The 21343-nt window shown below is 36.9% G+C and overlaps 2 long non-coding RNA genes across 2 annotated transcripts; both read right to left on the bottom strand.

Moving 5' to 3' along the window:
• Positions 1-627: 627 nt before the first annotated feature.
• LOC134792223 (uncharacterized) lies at positions 628-5782 on the bottom strand. The gene is made up of 3 exons (XR_010144401.1): positions 5636-5782; positions 4965-5018; positions 628-1297 (listed from the first exon to the last, which is right to left on the bottom strand). It is a non-coding gene; the product is annotated as an uncharacterized LOC134792223 (long non-coding RNA).
• Positions 5783-17240: 11458 nt separating this feature from the next.
• On the bottom strand, positions 17241-19162 carry LOC134792511 (uncharacterized). Its single transcript, XR_010144436.1, has 3 exons — positions 18999-19162; positions 17979-18032; positions 17241-17438 (listed from the first exon to the last, which is right to left on the bottom strand). It is a non-coding gene; the product is annotated as an uncharacterized LOC134792511 (long non-coding RNA).
• Positions 19163-21343: the final 2181 nt, after the last annotated feature.

The following is a 21343-nucleotide window of genomic DNA, read 5'->3' on the forward strand; positions in this document are numbered from 1 at the left end:
ATTAGATATCTTTATTAGGGTTCCGTACCAAAAAGGCAGAAAAGGAACCCTTATGGTGCGACTCTGTTTTTTTAATGGATAGTTTAGCTATTTTCATGTTATGATTATTTAAAATGGTAGACGATTGTTTTTATAAGCATAAGCAAGATCAGCACTTATTGTATATCGATGTTATAATTTTTTTAATAAAAATTTTGGGTAGGTATCTATGAAAAGAAACAGCGTTTTATTCTGTAGTACAAATATATTACATGAAAAGTTTCTAAAATAAATATGTAAGTATTTACATATATTCTTACTTAATAATTAATAAAAAAACAATCTTATGAATTTAAGCAAGGGCTTGTTACACATCAACGATTAAACATTTGATACTATTTAAACATACATAATATTTTAGTTTATAGGTTATTTTAGTTGTAGTTGTAGCTTTATGTAGTTTTTAATTTTAGTATACAATTTTTTTTTGTTTATATTACATGTATTTCTTGATATACCTAATTAAGGAGAATAATAAAATGCAACTTAAAATATAATAAAATTAAAACAAATTTGTATGGAAATCGTTACCGCCACGCGCTTTAAATTATTTTTTTACAAAAAAATGTATGTATGCCTACCTTAACTATTCAAAATCATTGAAATTTTTAATTTATAAGACACAATAATAGATAAAATGAAGACCATCTCATACCTCCTAGCATAGTTATAATATGTCAAGCGCGACTGCTAGTAAGGAGTTGCGCGCGACAAAGACAACCGGTGTCTGTTATCGCTCGCACTGTGCATTCAGATAATGGTGACAAACGGCAACCGTCAACGCATCATTGTGCCGTAAAAGTGCGTCCAAGGGTAAAGATGACCGCCCCTTTATCGACTGTCGCCGTGGCTGTCACGTTATAACCACTAATATGTAAGTACGAAACTGACGCATGACACGACAAGTGATAAAAGAGGGACCATTATTTCCGTGCTGTCGGGCTAAGATGGTCGGCTCTTTATCATTTGTCGCATCTGTCACGTTCTAACAAATAGGTAGGTGCGAAAGTGACGCATGGCATGACAGGTGATAAAAATGCGACCATGATACCGCTTCTGTACGCTTGCTGATCGCCACCATCATCTCCTGCACTAGAATAACGCTATTTTAATTTTCATTTCTTTCTGCCTGCGGCGGCGCCTAAGAGGCCGCCGAGAGCCATGCCCAGCTCGCAACCCAAGACGCCCCCGGCCGCTGCTCCCGCCGGGCCCCCGATGGACCCCGCCACCACCCCGGCAGCTGTACCGCCCACTGCACCTAAACACACCAAGAAAAACTAATGAAAACATCTAAAATCATTTTGAAGCAAATGCGCAAGGTGTGCCAATTACGTACGATTCCCGAAAATCATAAATATAAATATATTTATAAATATATTTATGATTTAAATAAATAAGACAGGTATACCTAAATGCCACTTGGGCGTACAGTTGCTAGAAAATGATAATAAAACAAATATTGGTTACACAGGACATATGCATACGTAGATAGGTACATAGAATACGATTATAAAGGAGATCGTCGATTTTGTTCGGCACTTGGGCCCAGAACAAAGTTGAGCGTTTTGGATTGAATCGAACATCTTATTAATCGTCATAATCTCAAAATTACGAAAGTAAACACAGAATTACGAAATAAAACGGGAATGATGAGAAATCCTGCAGTAAAAACATGAATCTAGAAAGAAATACTTTTTCACATCACCTATTCGGAAAAGAACTTTTTCTTCCCCGCTAGGAGGGATCAAAGTGGCATTTTTCCTCCCTGCTAGGGGGGATCAAAGTGGCACTTTTCTGTTCTAGGACACTGTTTTTGTTATTTTTTGCATTCTTTTTTTAGCTTGAATAATATTTTGAAACATAATAATTATGTCAACACTAATATTTTTTTATTTTCCTCATAGTTGATGTGAAAAGCAGTATGTGTCACACGGTATCAAAATTATTTCGTCTTGGGCGTTAACACTTGAATCCCTCATTACGCTCAGGATTCTATTTTATATTGTAGAATCCATCGCTTCATTCAGGACATTGAGTACGCCCTTGACGGAAATATATCATTTTGATCCCTTGTAACACAAACTACTATAGTACACCTACACGTATACCATTCATACTATTCCGTAAATAAAGTGCGGTTTTTTTTTCAGAAAAAATTACAAAATCTGGCGTGTAAATATAACTGAAATCTTTTTCTCGTATAATATGAAGCAATATTTTGATCTTGTCTGTAGTTCATTATTTCCTAATAAAAGTGAACATATTGTTAATAGGGAATATTACGGGAATTCTGCGTAGGTGGCGCCACTACCACTATCTATCACAATCTGGGGGTCTACCGCGAAACAAGAGATTCGAAATTTCGTTATCTAACCACTCTATCACTCTTGGATATTCAAGCAATAAAGAGGCAGATAACTCAGTTTCGATTTTCGCATTTCCCGGTAGGCCCTTGTTAACAAACCGCCTTGATGCATCAATGTCATATTTTATTGTCTGTGAAAACTTGTCAAAAAACAGTTTAAGGTAAAGTATGTATAAGTTACTCTATGATTTTACTAGAGGCGGTAGTGCTGCACTCTGGCGGCAGAACATTGCAGTAATATCCCCTATTGACCATTTGTAATACTTCTTTCAACAATAATAAGGTTTATTTAAGGTTGGCGTTGCTTGCAAATATGTGACAGATTGATAAAAGATGGATGCGTTTCGTTGTATAAAAGGAGTAGTATGTATATATTATCATTATTCTGAATACATTTACATCTCTTAACTTTAAACCAAAATGCAAAGACAATTAAGTATTTTTCTAAACTACGTATGTTAGGTATTTTGATAGCCGTTTGTATATTAAACGTAGATACAAAAAAATAAAAATAAATTGCGATATTTTTAATAGTATCGAAACGCACGTATGTCAGCTATGAGGCTATGACAGACAGTGGCAGTTAGTGTCAAACTAGAATACAGACTTGTCTACCCACCATAAAGCTTAGTGCAAAGAGAATATATATAGCTCCTTAGTGAAACAGCCTCACGGTTTGTGTGAATTTGAGGGTTATGTCAATGCTAATAAAGATGTTGACGACGGCAAAGCGTTTGTTAATAAATATATTGACTAACGGAAATAAATAATGTAATGTCTTTTTATTATGTATTTCTAATTCCCGTTTCATTTACACCCAAGATTATATATTTTTCCGTGATAAAATCCGTATACAGTGTGTGTCTTTCATAACGACATTGGTTTTAAGTAACGATAGTTTAAAGTGCTGTTAACAGTTTTATCAAAAGAATATAACGATTACCTTTTATTATTAAGAGTAATTTTTTTTTTTTTAATTCTCGAGTAGCAATGTAATGCAAACATTTATTTGACGTTTCAGAGAGGAAGAGCTAGTTTCGTTTCCATTTAAATTCGATCAAAACATTAAAGTAACTCGGAAATGTTGCCGAAGTTAACTTATTTACTGAATTATCCACTAGAAAACACTGCAATTTAAAACATACGCGATTTTGACCACACGAGCACAACAAATTTACATCAACAAATCTTTCTGTGTCTTAGCCACCACATTTATGAATCGCAATATTCACTGAACTACACTGATATCAAAAATCACTGCACATACATTTATTATCACTTCTTAGAAATCACATTACCTAGTTAAAACATGCTTATTAAATTTATTAGGAATGTCTGTGTTGATCAACAAACTCGATGTTATCTTGACACTTCAACCCAATCAATGTGAAGTTGTCAATCGGTACTTAAACAAAACGATTATCTGATTCCGCCTTCTTAGTTAACACAAAGTTACCTACTTACATCAATCTTTGACTGCACTGGCTGGTATGACAGGATGCAGGTAGGTTGACGTAAATTTAGGTGACTTTTTTCATGAAATTGTCATGTCATAATTTTCTTGCCAAAATGCCACGACTTGGTCTTGTCAATCAAAAGTGTCACCGACATGTACGATGTAGGTAATGAAAAATAAAACATTTATTTACATACAATATATATACAGTGGTACTACTAAACGAAATTAATAACTAGCTTAAATCTAAAATAGGCCCTTGAGGCATTGTACCAAGGATGCTGGCGGCATTTCCTCGCTGTATCGCAATGCTGATACGTTGTGCGAGGTAGCCGCCAGCTCTTCGGTCACCAGTTACGTCAACCAGACGCTTCGCGATTTCTGCGAACAACTTATGCGCGCTGGGACCCCATGGGCCTAGGGTTTCAACACCAAATGGTACAAAATGGTACTCTCTACCGAGGCTCTTATATTTGTTACGTTAGGTAATTGTAATAGGTGTCAGGATGTCACTAAGAGCGAAATTTCAATGAAATCACGTGTCAATTGTTAAGTTTAATAAAATTTATTACTGATACATTGCGTGCCCAATTAATTTCTATGAAAAATTTTATTTTTTAACTAAATATGCTAATTTCAGTTCATTAGGACTTATACTTTCAGCCCTTAAAATTAGTGTCGTTATGAAAGACACACACTGTATAATTACTGTAATAGTCTGTACCATACACACGATGGTTTTTCTTACGGGCCCAAAATCGACGATCTCCTTTATCCTTGAACTTTTATTTTTTATTTTGCTCAAATATGTTTCATAGTCAACAAAGGACGCTTAGCGCGAGGAATTTGTTCATTGGCCCACCTGTTCCTATCTCTATCGCACGCGCATAATTCTATTACTGTCCCGCTCGTACAGTTTAATTGACCGCCGGAGGGTCAATGTACGAAATTACTCGTGTAATATAGGTATGTACTACCTTTTATAACAAAGGACGCTTCTTTGTTTAGAAGAAGTTTACGTGTCAGGAAGGATATTATTAAGATGGTCATGTTCAAAATTGTTTGTTATAGGTATTTAATAGAAAAAACAATATTAGGACCTACCAACTGTTGCTCCAATACCAACTTTTTTGCCTTGGTCGTTATTTCCTCCCATATCTGAAACAAGTTACTTTTTTATTGAATCAATTTTGAACATCCGATTTAGCGCGCAGGCATGGATTCAAACCACCTTACCGATAAGGTATGGTGGCCGGGTCCCGAGGGCACCAAATTTTGATAGGTATTTTTAATTTTTAGTTTTCGTTATTTTAATTGTAGTTAGTTTTAGTTTTATATTCCTGTTCATGTCCTTTAATAATTTATATTACCTAATAAATATTCAGCTTTTTTATTTACCAGCAAATAATAGAACGTACGAGATCCAAACTGTTGTTGATAAAATAAATTAGGTATACTTACCTACCTAATGTTTTACTTATTTCCTCTTCGCAAAAACGCTTTTGTATCTTTTGATGTTTACATTTATGCACCTCCAGGTAAATATTTTGTTCTGAATCACATATTTCACACCCTACGCTTTCATAAGTGTAATTTAAAAAAAATGCAATCACAAACAGCTTATTTTTAAGCTTTAAAAAACATGAAATAACTAAAATTGCGCAAAAATACAACCTAGGCTAATTTTTAACATACATACAAACAATAATTAATAGTACCTTCATTACGATACAAGTAGATATATTATTTGCAACACAAATTTTATAAACACTTACTTCGTTTCTTGTATTCACTTCGTATTTTGTATTCACTCTGTTTGATCGGCGCCGGCGGGCTGTTTCGCGTACAGCTCAAAACGGTCTGAAATACGAAATACCTCGCAATATATATCGAAGTGGCTGCGCTGGCGCTGCGTCACTTTAGGCCCGGTACAGACCAGCGAGTATTTATATTTAGGTGCCTAGGTACTTACCGGGACCCATTTTAAAAGCGTTTTGTCAGTTGCGTTAGAATAACAAATAATGGTATACCAAATGTTTCTGACAATAGTGACAATTGTAAAATAAATTCAGAATTGAGAGTGGCATACTCTCAACCCCTAAATCTAACCCTAAAATAAGCAATAAACTCTTTTGACTTGTTAACAGTGTTTGTGATTGTAGTTGCTAAGTATTAGGTAACTGTTTCCAAATTTTAAGTAGAGTTAGTCCTAGATAACTCTGCAACTATTCTGACAGCTCAGACTGCAAGTGTTATTTATACGTCATATTTCATAGAAGTTCGACGTTTAAAATAACACTTGCACAGTCTGATGGGCTATCAAAATCGCTGCAGACTTATCTTGGTTTAACTCTATCTACATCAAACGGTCTCTGAGATAAACGCATTTAACATATTTGCAAGACCGAAGTGAGATTTACAGATTAGGATAAGACTCTAGTTAGACCGTGATCATGTCGACTGATGTATTATTACTTTTTTTCAGTTTCACGAGGAAACAAAGGTACCTACTCGTCTATGAAGTTGTGTACAGTACAAATATACATTACGAGTACTTACTTGTTTTTTAACCAGTGAGTAACCGCCTATTACACTATAACCGGCCTAGCTATATTGTTGTGTACCTACGTCATAGAAGAAAGAGCCATAGGTAATTATTGTATGAGATGAGACGGGGAATCCCTGCGGTATCTTAAGGAAATGTTGCCATATTCTACCGATACATATACAATGCGGAACAGAACGTGGGACTTTTTGCGCAAACGGGGAATTTACTCAAGCATAGTCATTTACTTGCGAGTAAGGGCTCATTTAGACGATGCGAGAACTCGCGTGCGAGTTTCATTACATTGCGGTTTTTGACCGGTCGATTGAATTGGACGTACCCAACAGTCCGCAATCACTGAAATCGCATTCGAGTTCGCGCGCCATCTAAATCAGCCCTAAGTAAAATATTTTTGTAAAAGTTCTCATCGGCAGTAGGGGAGACCGAGGTCATGCAGTTTTGACAGAGGAGAGTTGTGACATTGTCGATTTTTTGGAATCTAATGACTGTTAGCGAGCTCGCAACAGTGTGCGTTTGTTAGCTCGTTACTTGATTAATAGATTCCAAAAAATCAACGATGTTTCAACTCTCCTCTGTCACAAGTCACCTCGGTCTCCCCTAAGAACAATCTGCAATCAATATTTAACAATTAATATGCATCTCTTTTGTTCATATGGGATCTCCACGTACCAATTCTTACGGTAATTGCGTCAGAAAAAGATATCTAGTCGCTTTCTCGCTGCCAATCTGACATCTGCCAAAATCTGCTCTTCTCAAGTACAAACAGCAACACTCCTAACTGTACAACTGTAGACCTTACTACAAAAGACATAAGGTCCACCGATGTACAGTTAAAAGTGTAGGCGATGGTACATACTCGTAGTACTAAAGTAGCCATAAAATTAATTTTTAAATTGAGCATTTGAGCACAGAAACATATAACTATATATTTTTAACCGATTAAAAAAAATTGAAGATTAAAGGCATACCTGGTACCTACGAGTACAATTACCGCAATGTAACGAAAATCGCATGCAAGTTCTTGATCTTTAAGATTTAAACTTTTCACAGTTTTTATATTTATAAGAAATTAATTTTCTTCTACAGCAATAATATTTACTTCGTTGATTGAAAATTTACTTTTGACAATTAAATTAAAAGAAAATACCAAAAGTATTTTTGGCACCATAATTTATTTATTGCGCTTGCATCCCTGTCCGGACATACGCAGACTTTCGGGTCATACATATTTTTTTACAAACTCGTCGCGTCTTTCCTCTAATTTTTACGCGGCACCTTTACAGGCGGGATACATTTTTTCAGTACTCAGATACTGAGACACTCAAATAAGAAAAACGGGATACCTATGTACCTACCAGAGTCATTAACTTTGATTGTATTGTCCACAGAAAATACCCTTTTTATGGTTCCGTACCTCAAAAGGGAAAAACGGAACCCTTATAGGATCACTCCTGCGTCTGTCTGTCTGATGTCTGTCCGTCTGTCACAGCCCATTTTCTCCAAAAGTTACTGGACCAATTAAGTTGAAATTTGGTACACATATCTAAATTCGTGACCCAAAGATCTTCTTCATCTTCTTACGTAAACAAATGAATTTTAAACATGGAGGCCACTTTTGGGGGCTAAATGAGATTATTAAAATATAATGTTTTTTAAACTATATCGTGTTAAATATCAAATAAAATAGCTCATTTTGAGAATCTCAAATATATTTTTTTTGTAATTTTAAAATAAATAATTTAGAAGTAAGATATATACAGTGGTATTACTAAAAGAAATTAATAACTAGCTTAAATCTAAAATAGGCCCTTGAGGCATTGTACCAAGGATGCTGGCGGCATTTCCTCGCTGTATCGCAATGCTGATACGTTGTGCGAGGTACTTATCCGCCAGCTCTTCGGTCACCAGTTACGTCAACCAGACGCTTCGCGATTTCTGCGAACAACTTATGCGCGCTGGGACCCCATGGACCTAGAGTTTCAACTCCAAATGGTACAAAATGGTACTCTCTTTAGAAGTTATTTAAGAAAATAGCCAAATAATGACCATTCCCCCCCTCCCCATTTATCTCCTGGGTAAACTACTGGGTCTAAATTTTTTTTTTAATGTACATAATAGTTATTTACCTATAAATAAAAATAAATAAATAAATAAAAAAGCTTTATTTCTTCCACACATACTTCAAACAAAATAGATATATAACATTAAAGTAAAAGATAACTTAAAAATTAACTTAAAAGATATGTGGGCCCCTTTCGGGTAAAAGCCTCCCCCAAGGAATTCCACTCCTCTCTATTTTGGGCTGTCTCTAGCCATTTTGGACCCGCCGTTTCTACTAGCTCGTCTGACCATCTGCCACGTGGTCGGCCTTTGCCTCTTGAGCCCTGCGGCCCAGACCACTTTACTGTTCGTATGGTCCATCTGTCGTCTCTATATCTGGCAACGTGTCCTGCCCATTTCCACTTTCTCTGGAGTGAGAATGTTAAAGCGTCTGTAATTTTTGTTTTTCTTCTAATCTCATCATTCCTCACTCTGTCCTTTAATTTTATGCCTAGTAGGCTTCTCTCCATTCGCCTCTGCGTAGTTTGTATTTTTTGTCTGGTTGTGTAATCGAACGTCCAAGTTTGGCAACCATAGGTGAGGCATGGTAGTATTTCCGAATCCATCACTATTTTTTTTGGTAGGCAGAGGGAGTTGCGATTTAAAAATTTCTTTATTTGCCCAGTATTTCTTCCAGCTGATTGCTATTCTTCGGTCGACCTCCGTAGAGTTTCTATCTTTGCTGAAAGAGATTTGTTTTCCCAGATATACGTAGCTCTCGACGAACTCAAGAGGTATATTATTTACTAAAATTGGTGCAGTGTGTGAATTCGTCATAACTTTCGTTTTTTCAAGGTTCATTTCTAGTCCAATTTTTATACTGGCTTCATTAAGGTCGTTTATCATGGTACTTAATTGTAAAGGGCTTTCTGCAAACAGTATAATGTCATCAGCGAACCTTAAGGCGAGGTATGCCCGAGGAAAATTTTCAGATTCTGTCAAATTACCCCATTTCACACACAAGCACACTTCACGCACACTACCTCACTTTACTGGGACAGGTCAGTGACCCATCCTGTTTTTTTTAAGATGCAAATGAGAGTATTTTAAGTTTCGTGTTAACCACTAGCCTCCTTTGAGGAAGAGAAACTCTAAAAAAGTTCCATTGAAAGAAGGAAGAGAAACAATATATTTTATCTTACTCTCCTTGTCTGTTCATGTCATATGTGACGTATTTAAATGTAAATTAACTAAAATCGAATTCATTAGATACGCGTACTAAATAAACCGAATAAATACAGAAGTCGTCAGATGAAAAACGTTATTTAGGTACTACTCTATTCAATAGGGCTTTCGATAAGGCGCAAAATTAATTCAATGACAATTTCAATGAAATCATATGTGTATTCCGATGATGTTATTATTATATAACTTACTTACGTTAGCTTAGCTTCAATCTGTATATATTTAGTTGTAGTACCTAGCTAATAAGAAAATTTTGCATGCTTTTTCAAGTGAAATGTAGGGGAGAGCGGGGACAAACGTAACGGCGGGTGGAAAGGAAAGTAACTATTGCTCTGTAAGTTTATCTAATAGTCAAAACACCACTCCGCTGCTATTAGGTGATAGACAGTGGCGCCCCCTTCACTTGCATTCAGTCGAAACGGGCGCCACGTGCTATTAGGTTGTGTGAGAAAACGCAACGTGATTTTTCTAATCAAAAGTACGTTTTTCGACTTTTAGTTATTTGATGTTTACGTTGTATTAAAATACATACATTTTCTGAATAATTGCATATCCCCTAGAGTGGCATTGTCCGGCTCCCGGTCTCTATGGTGGCGGGGAGCCGGGAGACGGACAGACATAACAAGCCGTTGAATGGCGGCGCCTCAGATTTAACGGTGGGTTGAAGTTGAGTGGCGCGGCCATTTTGGAAAAATATACGTCAAGTGGCGGGGCCTCCAGGGTGGTCATCGCGAATTTGGCGCGTGTTAGAAATATGACCGTTTCTCAAAAAATATGTATGAATGATATATATTACCTATGTATTATTGAATTCAGCATAAAGTGGTTTATTTGATTGTATACCAATGAATTACATTCTATTTTATGTGAATTATGCTGGACTTGATCAAATCTCATATTATTACCAAATTTTTTCTACTTTCATGTATAAAAATACGTATAATTAGGAAATAAAACAATTGATTGTAGAAAAAGCAGTTTTTATGACAAAACAATACATTTAATATGATTCACACGACAGTTCTAACAAACTTTATTTTACGCGGGAATTCGACCGTTAAGGAATACCATCCTTAATAATTGTTTATTGACGAATGTATCTTGCAAGAGTGAGCAAGCAAGGCATAGGGTTAACGGTTTTATTTTAGGCGCGAAATACGATGTCGCACAGAGGCCGGGAGACGGTCTCTGCTACTCACGGGCTTGTTATGACGGAACCGTCTCCCGGTTCGCCGCCAATTAGGGAAGTGTCCGGCTCCCGGCCTCTGCCAAGCAGGGGCATATTTAAAAAAATGGCCGCGTCATTTTTCCTACCCTTCAACCGGAGGCCCTGCCACCCGAAGGGATATTGATTATTGATTCGATTGATTGCAATTTATTTTCTCGAACACGTTCCGTTTCAAAGATATCTTTCATGTTTTCAGAAAAATGCGGTCGGGTACAAAAGTAACAAAGCCGTATAGGTACAAAAGTAACATTTACATCCCATACAATATATACCTATTGAATCTAATATGGGGTCACATGCTTAATGCGTCAATGATGATTTAAACGATGTATGCCATATTTATGAGTGAAGAAACTCTGAACCTGAATTATCTGAGTATGAAACATGTTTATAACAGAATAATTGATCTCATCACTTGAAATAAAAACAATTTCTAACGAGGACTTAATATTGATTTGTTTTCTTAAAATGCTAATGTTTATGTAGTTAAAATGCAAATATTAAAGTGTGTGATCAATAATAATTTACATAGTTATATAGTACTTTTTTGATTTGATATGTCATATTATATTAATTACAGCCCACTGTGTCTTGTTACTTTTGACTCACATGTGTTACTTTCTGCACGCCAACGGGGTCATAAGTAACAACAGACGATTTTTTAGTCACTCTAGTACTTACATACAAAATACACAATTATAAGGTTAATCAAGATGTTAATTTACAGAACATGCAATGAAGTTATATATGTCGGAACCTCACACCAGAAAGACGTATTGCAGCGTTATAGTTCATTATTTTAGACGCCTGTATAAAATCGATTAGCAATGTTGAGCTACGTATTATTTGGTTGTAACAAAATAAATAAAGTTGTGTAGAGAGTAACTCCGTCTATTGGCGCATTGTTGAAATAAAGTTGCGTAGAGAGTAACGCCATCTATTGGTGTTCAGTGTTGTTGAACTGAGATGACAGGTAGAAGGCTTTGGAACGTCGAGAGGTTTCTCTCGAGTGAGCGTAGGCACGAGTTGGCGTTTTTGTCGGTATGTTGGTAGACTGGTCGAGCAGGTTTGCCAACTTGACTGAGGCGGGAGCGGAGAGGCTCCGCCGCTGGTATTTTTTTCTTGATCGGACCGCGCTAGAGATCGGACGTACTCGTTAGCCAACCTCGTGCCTAACTCGCTACGTTCCTGAAAGTTTATACCTGAAGGATTATTCTGATAGCTTATAGAATCCCGCGTTCTTTAACCATTTAGCTAAGTGTTTTATTTCAAGTGTTATTTTGATTTCTTATGTTTCATTAGAAGCTTACTTTTGTGAAATAAAGAAATGATGTGTTATGTGTTGTTTTAACTTGTTTTGAAAAGATTTGTCCCTCTGAGTTTGTTGCCGGTCCCATATAGGGCTAAATCTTCTCATGTTAGAGGCGTAGGGTTGGAGCCGGCCTAGCTTGACTTGAATAAAGATTTGAACGGTTTCATGTGATCTTTTCATTCTCAATTTAACCAGTCAACATTCTAATAGCGATTAGTTCTTTTAAACATTTAGTACTGAAGTATAGTAGGCACTAGTATGGTTAACGAGTCCTAATGTTTATTTCATGCACTGGTAGCATACTAATTTAGCTGTGAAGTAATACATCTAGATACTACCCCACGCGCCCACCGCTTTTAGGACCATCGGTATTCGACATATATGACTACATTAATTTCATCAAAATAATAACGGTTAGCCAGAAACTAAGGTCAAAGTACAAAGTGTTGCGTTTCTCCCCGCTCTCCCCTACGCATCCAAAATTACTGTCCACCTATGTTCATCACTACATTTTTGCAAATAAACATATCGTTATCTTTATCAATAAATAAAGTCCTGGCAGGGTGGAAATTTAATTTAGGCGGATTGTTTTTCTCTGCATCTGACTGTACAGCTACGCCAAATTTTTGGTAAACTTACGGTTATATATTCAGAATCTGAATCTGTGTAGTTATATAGTACGAAAATACTTAAGATATATGGACATTCCTCTGGTCCTTGAACTACGTCCAAAAGAGAGGTATGGCCACTGTGAATTACATCTCGCTTTGTGTGGTAGGACACAGCACAGCAGATGTAATTCCAGATCTAGAGCAGAGCTCAACCTTACAGAAATCTGCAGCCAAATAACACTAGATCCTACTCATAGTATTGTTCCTGCCGGTGAGTATGCTTGCCAGTTATCAACGAGGGTGCGGAGGGTTAGGCACGGCAACGCGCATGTACCTAACACCTCTGGAGTTGCAGGCTATATCAATAGGCTACGGAGACTGCTTACCATCAGACGGGTCGTATGCTTGTTTGTCATCGACGAGGTATAAAAAATAAAATTATATAAGTATGCACAGAATATAATTGAACTAAAAACTTTGTTTTATTTTATAGTAAATTTGGATAACAATCGATACATAGACAATCCCAGTAAACCAGTCCGCAGCCTGTAAGCCTCGTAGGCAAGTATATCTCGGCCTCACGAGCCGCAAAAACTCACTAGGACTGAGGCTAGACCATAGTCGTTTATTTATTCTTGATTTCATGAAGGTTTGCAGAACAGCACGTAACCGCATTATATATCTGGGCGGACCTCACAGCAACAAAATAGGTGTACCGCTTCAAGATTTTCAAGTAGTACACGAAATATTTACATATCGTTCCGTATTAATAGGTAATATTTGAAGATCAAAAGTTCTCTAACATAAATACAAGATCACAAAATTGTCATCACAATCAGTTCATTGACGTTGACGTACAGAAGTCACATGGGTACGTTTTTAAAATTACGCAATATTAGGTAATACCAGCATAATGAAAATTAACTCCAATCAGTAAGTATGAGTCTTCAAACTTTTTTCATTTTAAGCGGGGTTTCAAGGAGCAAATTACTTAAATGATTTTAGAACCGTATTGTTTTAAGATAGTTTACTGCGTTTTTCAATAATTATCCCCCGTAAACAACAACAAATCAAATTTAAGATGAGACTCGAGCTCTATGTGATGATAATTAATTTACCCTATTTTTGTAAATACAATTTGTCTACTGGTATACTTTTTCGTATACGTATATGATTTAGTGTCAAAATAATTGCAAAACACAACTGTCAGTTTAGTGCGCCCCGCGATAGGACCGCCTTCGTTCAAGCCCAGCGGGCATCTGATCAAAGAAGTTGCGTGCACGGGACCGCTGATATCATGTTTTTGAACTTATTTATTTAATGTTAAAATAAAAAAAAAAGTAATCGCGGAATTCGCTCAAGCATAAAATTGCGCGTTATTAGAAGCAGTTTTCATATTTTTATCTTTTGTGCACAAATTGTTACGAATGTTTGAAGTCCGTTTTAGACCTATGTTCGTGATCGTTTTCTATCGAGCAAAAGTCAAAAACTTAGGATTCGAATCGCGGAAGTCACTAGAAAAAGCCCTCAAGATTGCTAATTGAATGTATGGCAGCCGTATTGTGAACCAAAAAAGAGTTACGGCTTTTTAAAAACTTCGTTTTCTGAACCCACTGCACCTTAAGTCACTTAAAACTTTTCCCTTTATATTGATGCCTCGTTTTGACCATGATAAGTTCGCCATTATATGTTGTAGCACGGCTATAAAGAGTTTAGGGGAAATCGGGTCCCCTTGTCTCACGCCTCTGTTTATTTTAAACTCTGTTCCTAATCTGTCTAGTCTAACCCGGCTCGAACAGTTGCTATATATATTTTTTAAAATGTTTATATATTTTTCATTGATATTTTGTGTTCGTAATGCCGTCCAAATGCTGCTATGAGATATGGAGTCGAAAGCTTTTTTGTAATCAACGAAACCTATATACAATGGTGTACGAAATTCCGAGTATTTTTCAATTATTAGGTCTACTACTTGTATGTGGTCTACTGTACTAAACCCGCTCCTAAAACCGGCTTGCTCGATGGGTTGGTGAGAGTCAATGTCCGATGATATTCTTCCTAAAAGGCTTGAAGAAAATAACTTGTAGAGACAGGACATAAGACTTATAGGACGGTAATTTCCAATATCCTTTGGGTCGCCTTTTTTATGCAACAGTACGATTTCTGATTCTGTCCACGACTGCGGAACTACTTCTTCGTCTAGTATTTTATTCCATAGTAGTGTTATAGGTGTTAAGAGTAGAGTCTTTGCGAACTTAATACTTTCGTTGGAGATCCCATCAGGTCCTGAGCTTTTTTCTGACTTGAGCTTTGTTATTTGTTTTAAAACTTCAGATTCCGTGTATTTACCTATAGATGACAGGAAAACCTATTAGACATGTGCAGTCAAGCGTGAGTCGGACTAATTACTTGGTTTTTGATCCAACCCTACGGGTTTTAAAGGCAATTCACTCGCGTTTCACATATAAGAAATATCAAATATCAACATTTATTCAGCAAATAGGCCACAAGGGCACTTTTACATATTTTACAAATGCATATAATACCCTTAATTTTTATATTTACTTACCTAGTTATAAGTTTGTTAATTTCTGTACCTATTTACATTTCACTATTGAATAAATTAATATAACTCCAAACTAACATATTTAGAACAGAAATACATACATTGTTAAAAATTGGGTAATGTACGGGACCCTTGGAACGCGAGTCCGACTCGCACTTAGCCGTTTTTTTATAAGGTGTTCGGACTTGTTCGCGTCTTTCCTGTAGACATCGCAAATTTAAGGGAATCTAAAGCTATTTTTTACGTGGCACATGGCGGCACCTACGTTTACAGACGGTATACATTTTTTCAGTAGATACTTGAGACTCAAATAAGAAAAACCGGCCAAGTGCGAGTCGGCCTCGCGTTCCAAGGGTTCCGTACATTACACAATATTTAACAATGTATTTTTTTAAGTTTGAAAAAATTTGAAATTCTCACAATGAGCTCTTTCATTTGATACGTAACACAATATAGTTTGTAAAATATTATTTTTTAATTTTTGCTTTTACCTCCCAAAAGTGGCTCCATGTTTAAAATTTATTTGTTTACGTTACATGTCCGTCTTTGGGTCATAAACTTACATGTGTGTAACAAATTTCAACTTTATTGGTCCAGTAGTTTCGGAGAAAATAGGCTGTGACAGACGGACAGACAGACAGACGCACGAGTGATCCTATAAGGGTTCCGTTTTTTTCCTTTTGAGGTACGGAACTCTAAAAACGGGATATCTATGTACCAGAGTCGTTAACTTTAATGTACCAGAGTCGTTAATAACTTTAATTGTACTGTCCACAGAAGCGACCTTTTTCTAAAATGTGTTTGACCCTTTAAAAACACGTAATTTGGCATTTTAAAAGTAGTGTTTTAATGCTTGTTTCATGTGTTTGTGCAATATTGTGCAAACTTTCACCGCCCCATTTCACCCCCTAAGAGCGTTTTCACATTGCCCGATCCGATATCGGATATCGGATGAAAGTAAAATGTGAGACATATGTGTTTTTCTGTATTTATCTATTCATTTCTTAAATCATTATTACTTATTTAATAAAAAGAATACCTGGATAACTCAAAAAAGGCGAACTTGTGCCATATATGGCACTCTCCTGCAGCTGTTTTTTAATAGGCGCCGACATCCGATACCGGAAAGGCGATACTATCTCGTGGCTACCGGACACAATCAGCTTTGTTTGACCTAGGAACAATCGTGCCAAGCGGCAAAAGTGCATACTTACTGCACTTACTTACCCTACTATTAGTGCAATAATCATCGTTATTCACGAATACCTCTATATCGTGTACTATTTTAGATTAGGTACTTAATGTAGTTGCTTGTAAAAGAAAAAAAAAACATTTTTTGGAAGAGTTTTATTTGCAAAGAATCATATATATAGGTATATATTACAAATGTGTTCATAATTTATTATATGTAGATACATTGTCTATTTCGGATGGTTTCTATAACATCTCTATATTTGTAAACCTTTATAACCTGTTTATAACGAATAAGTACCAATAAAAACATCACATCTGCTTTTGCTCGCATTGTGCTGGATTTAGATGACGGTGGCAAACAATAAACGCATCATTGTGCCGCAGAAGTGCGTCCTTGACCGGCTAGCATGAGATGCGCGCGAGTCTTATACTTGAAATCGCGATAGATGTATGGAGCCGCACGCGTGAGCAGCTCATGCTAGCAGGTCTGAGGGTAAAGATGGCCGCCCCTTTATCGTCTGTCGTAGTGGCTGTCACGTTATAACTAGTATGTAAAGTACGAAACTGACGCATGAGACGTCGAGCGATAAAAGCGGGGCCATTATTCCGTGCTATATGTTTGCTGATCGCCTCCGTCATCTACTGCACTAGAACAACGCTATGTTTATTTTCATTTCTTTCTGCCAGCGTAGGAGCCCATGGCGCCGCCTGAAGCCATGCCCAGCCCTAAGCCCCAGAGGCCCCCAAGCACTGCCCCCGGCGGACCCAAACAGCTCCCGAGCGCCGCCGCCCCGGCAACTGTACCCGCCACTGCACCTAAACACACAAAGAAAAACGAATGAAAACATCTAAAAGCATTTTGTTGCAAATTCGCAAGGTACTTATGCTAATTACGCACGATTCCCGAAAATCGGGAGAAGTTCGAATGCCACTTGCGCATACAGTTGCGGGAAAATGATAATAAGTCGTTAAAAACAAATATTGGTTAAGGCCCCTGTATACACAATGGGCCATCGCCGGCCATTCTGGGGGACGCATTTATGCGTTAGAGGGAGCAAGTGATATTGCTATCTCATTCTACCGCATGGCTGCGTCCGTTGGACTGGCCGGCGATGGCCCATTGTGTACTGGGGCCTTTACATAGGATGTGTAACTGTCTCGCTAGCACATTGTCATTGACACCAATATAATTACGCACGTGCGATAGAGATAGGAACAAGCGGGTCAATGTACGAAATTCGTCGCGCTAAGCGTCCTTTGTTTAAAAGAAGAACATACGTGTAGTAAGTATATTATTAAGTTGGTCATGCTCAAAATTATTTGTCATATTTAATAGGAAAAAGTATTAGGACCTACCTACGGTTGCACCTGTCTTGATTTTTTCGTTTTGATCGTTATTTCCTCCCATATCTGAAACAAATATCATAAATATTTATTTATAAATACACCTATCAAAACTAGCAATAACGATCACGAAGCAAAGCCTCAGATAGACAGACAAATGGACAAGGGAAAATTATAAGGGTTCCTAGTTGACTACGGAACCATACAAATCACATGTGGCAACACTGTCTGGTGCTGTCGAGGGGCTTCCCCGATCCGTATAAAATTTATTCGTGTTTTGTTTTATTTGCGACAAATATAACTTTGCTTTATCAATGATAACTCATCTAAAGTAGTGGCATTTATGATATCATTTCCAATAAGTACCTAAGTGCAATGTTTACCATTCGTATGTTTATTAATTATGCAGATGTAGAGATATAATATGCAATAAGATAAGCAGAGATCGGACAGATTTGCGTCATTGCTCGCAATAATGTGGACATGACTCAAAAATGGATTAAATAATTACTTACTCATTTAATTAATTTTTTTCCTGATATTTAATTTTGATCGCTAGTCAATAAATAGAACTTAAGTATATTTTTGAAAAAACAAAAACATACTGATTAGGTAGATATATTTTCTTTAACCTTTTCAACGCCAAACGGCGCATCCATCTGCCGTGCCACTGACGCCACGGGGGTAAAATTTAGTTTTGTGAATAAATAATGCCAACCTAAAAGTGGGATGTTTTTCAGTAGATTTTCATCAAAAAACGATCGACGTCAAATGCCGTCTTTGGCGTCGTTGTCACGATTTTGCGTTGACGTCAATTGCCGTCTGTGGCGTTCAAAAGGTTAATAGATCTACATTATAAGAAATCTTTGCGTTATTTATTGATTAGGAATCAAAAATAAACCTCACGTAAGAAATTAATTAAATGATTAATAATTTAATCAATTTTAGAGTCATGTCCACATTATTGCGAGCAATGACTCAAATTAGTCCGATCTCTGCAAATAACTGAATATGCGCATAACGAATGCTTACCTACAACTTTGGCCAATTTATAAAATAGAATTACGACTTTGCTGGAGAATACAATACAATTGGAGTATAAACACTTATTTCGTTGTATTTATATGCACTCTGCTGCACTTGCTCGGCACTCTCGGCAGTCAGCTTCACGTACACTGACGCACAGCTCAAAGCGGTCTGACTGAAACACGAAAGAGCTCGCAATAAATATCGAAGTAGTTGCGCCTGCGCTAGTGCTGAGTCACTTTAGGCCCGGTACACACTGGCGAGTAAAGGGGTCGCGTTTTATAAAGATACACGTTACAAGTTTCCTACTTATTTTAGTTTCCGAAGTCACCTGGAACCCTCATTTCGCAATGTCCGTCTGTTTGTCTTTTTTTTTCGCTTGAACCCTATATATGGCGTGGGCTAAATTTCTAAAAGAATACGGGTCTTCATGAACATTTCTTGCAACTCCAAGAGTGCTACATGCGCGTTGCCAACCCTTTTAAAAACCTACTACTTACACATAAGTTTAGTTTAAAATATCGGCAGCCAAACGCTCAAAAATATCTGATCACACCATATCAAGGTACTGAAGACTTCAGAAATAGTTAGCGCCTTGTCCTCTCCGATATTATTTTTTGGCGACTGAACTACTTATATTTATTATTTTCAGTTTCGTAAAGAATTTTAATATTTATTCAGGGATAATTTTACAGTATTACAGTTATAGGAAATAAAAGGTATTCGTCTATGAAATTGTGTATACTGCTGACTGAATGCAATACTTACAATCTTTATTGCACAGTTTACAAATTTTACAATACGTGCATGTTATTTGAACTAGTGTGTAACCACCTTACGATAAATAAATCGAATTGCGCGCAGATACCTACATTGTTGTTTAACTACGTCATAGAATAAGTAAACACTATAAATTAATGTACCTACCTATGAGATGAGATGGGGAACTCCTGCGGTATCTGAAGGAAATGTTGCCATATTCATTTATTCAACCGATACATTATTAGTTATTGCGATGCGGAACAGAACGAGGGACTTTTACTCAAACAGGAAGTTTACATAGGCAATTGTTGATAGTTGCCAGAAATAGATTTCTAGTCGCTTTCTCGCTGCCAGTCGGGCACATCCTAAAATCTGCTCTTCTCATGTGTATTCTACTAAAGTAGGTATACCTAAACTCAATTTTAAAATACCTAAAACATTTAAGCACAGAAAAAGAATATTTCATCACCTTAAGGTTTGTTGGAAGAAGCCCCCTCGACACGTATTTCTGAGGTGTAAAGCGCAAAGTTAGGGCCGAGTCTAATTTTCCACGAGCAAGATTATATTTGTGTCCAAAAAGATTAATAAAACTGCCAGAAAGAGGGATGAAGTTAAAAGGAATGACTCCTCGAATGTTTCAGTAGGGTTTTAGCTTTTTGCGTTTAAGAATTAGTTAAGTCTGTAAATTTTAACACTCTGGCGGCTTGGCAAAGAAAATTCTGCTGCGCAAAAATCTACGTAAGGTCAATAATTGTCCCTTTTTTAACCGACATCAAAAAAGAGGATTCGTGATTTTATTGTTTAGTGAAGTCGTTTCTGTTTTTTGCTTAAGAAAAGGTTCAGATAAGTCTTGAAGGTAGGTAAATATCATAAATTGAGGAGAGTTAGGCAGGTATAGGGGTCAATCGCGGACGGTCTAGAACGCAAAATGACTACAGTAATATTTTGTCTATATAATATCGCTATTGTCTACATCGCAAACGGTCTAGAACGCAAAATGCCCACTTTTTATATCACCTACATTTTACATAGGTAGGTTAGGTTCGTTAGGTATCTTCAAATGGGCGAAGGCCAAACAGCACAGAATAGGAGCCCCGCTTGCGGGGCTTCGTCGACATCGCTATAAAGTTAAGATAAAACGGAAAAAATAATGTAGGCATTTTGCGTTCTAGACCGTTTGCGATGTAGACTAATAGCGATATAGACAAAATATTACACTAGTCACTCTTTGTTCTAGACCATCCGCGAATAACCCAGGTATAGTTGGTCAAACCACATTGTCAGTCAGTAAGAACCAGGAAAACTATACTCATCCTTTTCTTTTGGGTGCTAGTACTAGTGTAAGACAAGGATAGTATTATTCTCTCTGTCTATGATTGAAATGAGACAGTCCTTTGACAAACTATAAGTTGGCAGCGATTTTAATAGCCCAGACTTTGCACTGTGTTAATTGCTTGTCACGCCTTATAACATAACAAAATTCGCAATGATTTGCGTCTTGGAATAAACTTTAAAATGTGTCGCTGAACAAATGTTGGTCAGTTTGAATCAAGTTTGAATATAGCCTACCATAGACTTATAATATATAG

The sequence above is a fragment of the Cydia splendana genome, chromosome 7 (assembly GCF_910591565.1).
Source record: "Cydia splendana chromosome 7, ilCydSple1.2, whole genome shotgun sequence".
NCBI lineage: Eukaryota > Metazoa > Arthropoda > Insecta > Lepidoptera > Tortricidae > Cydia > Cydia splendana.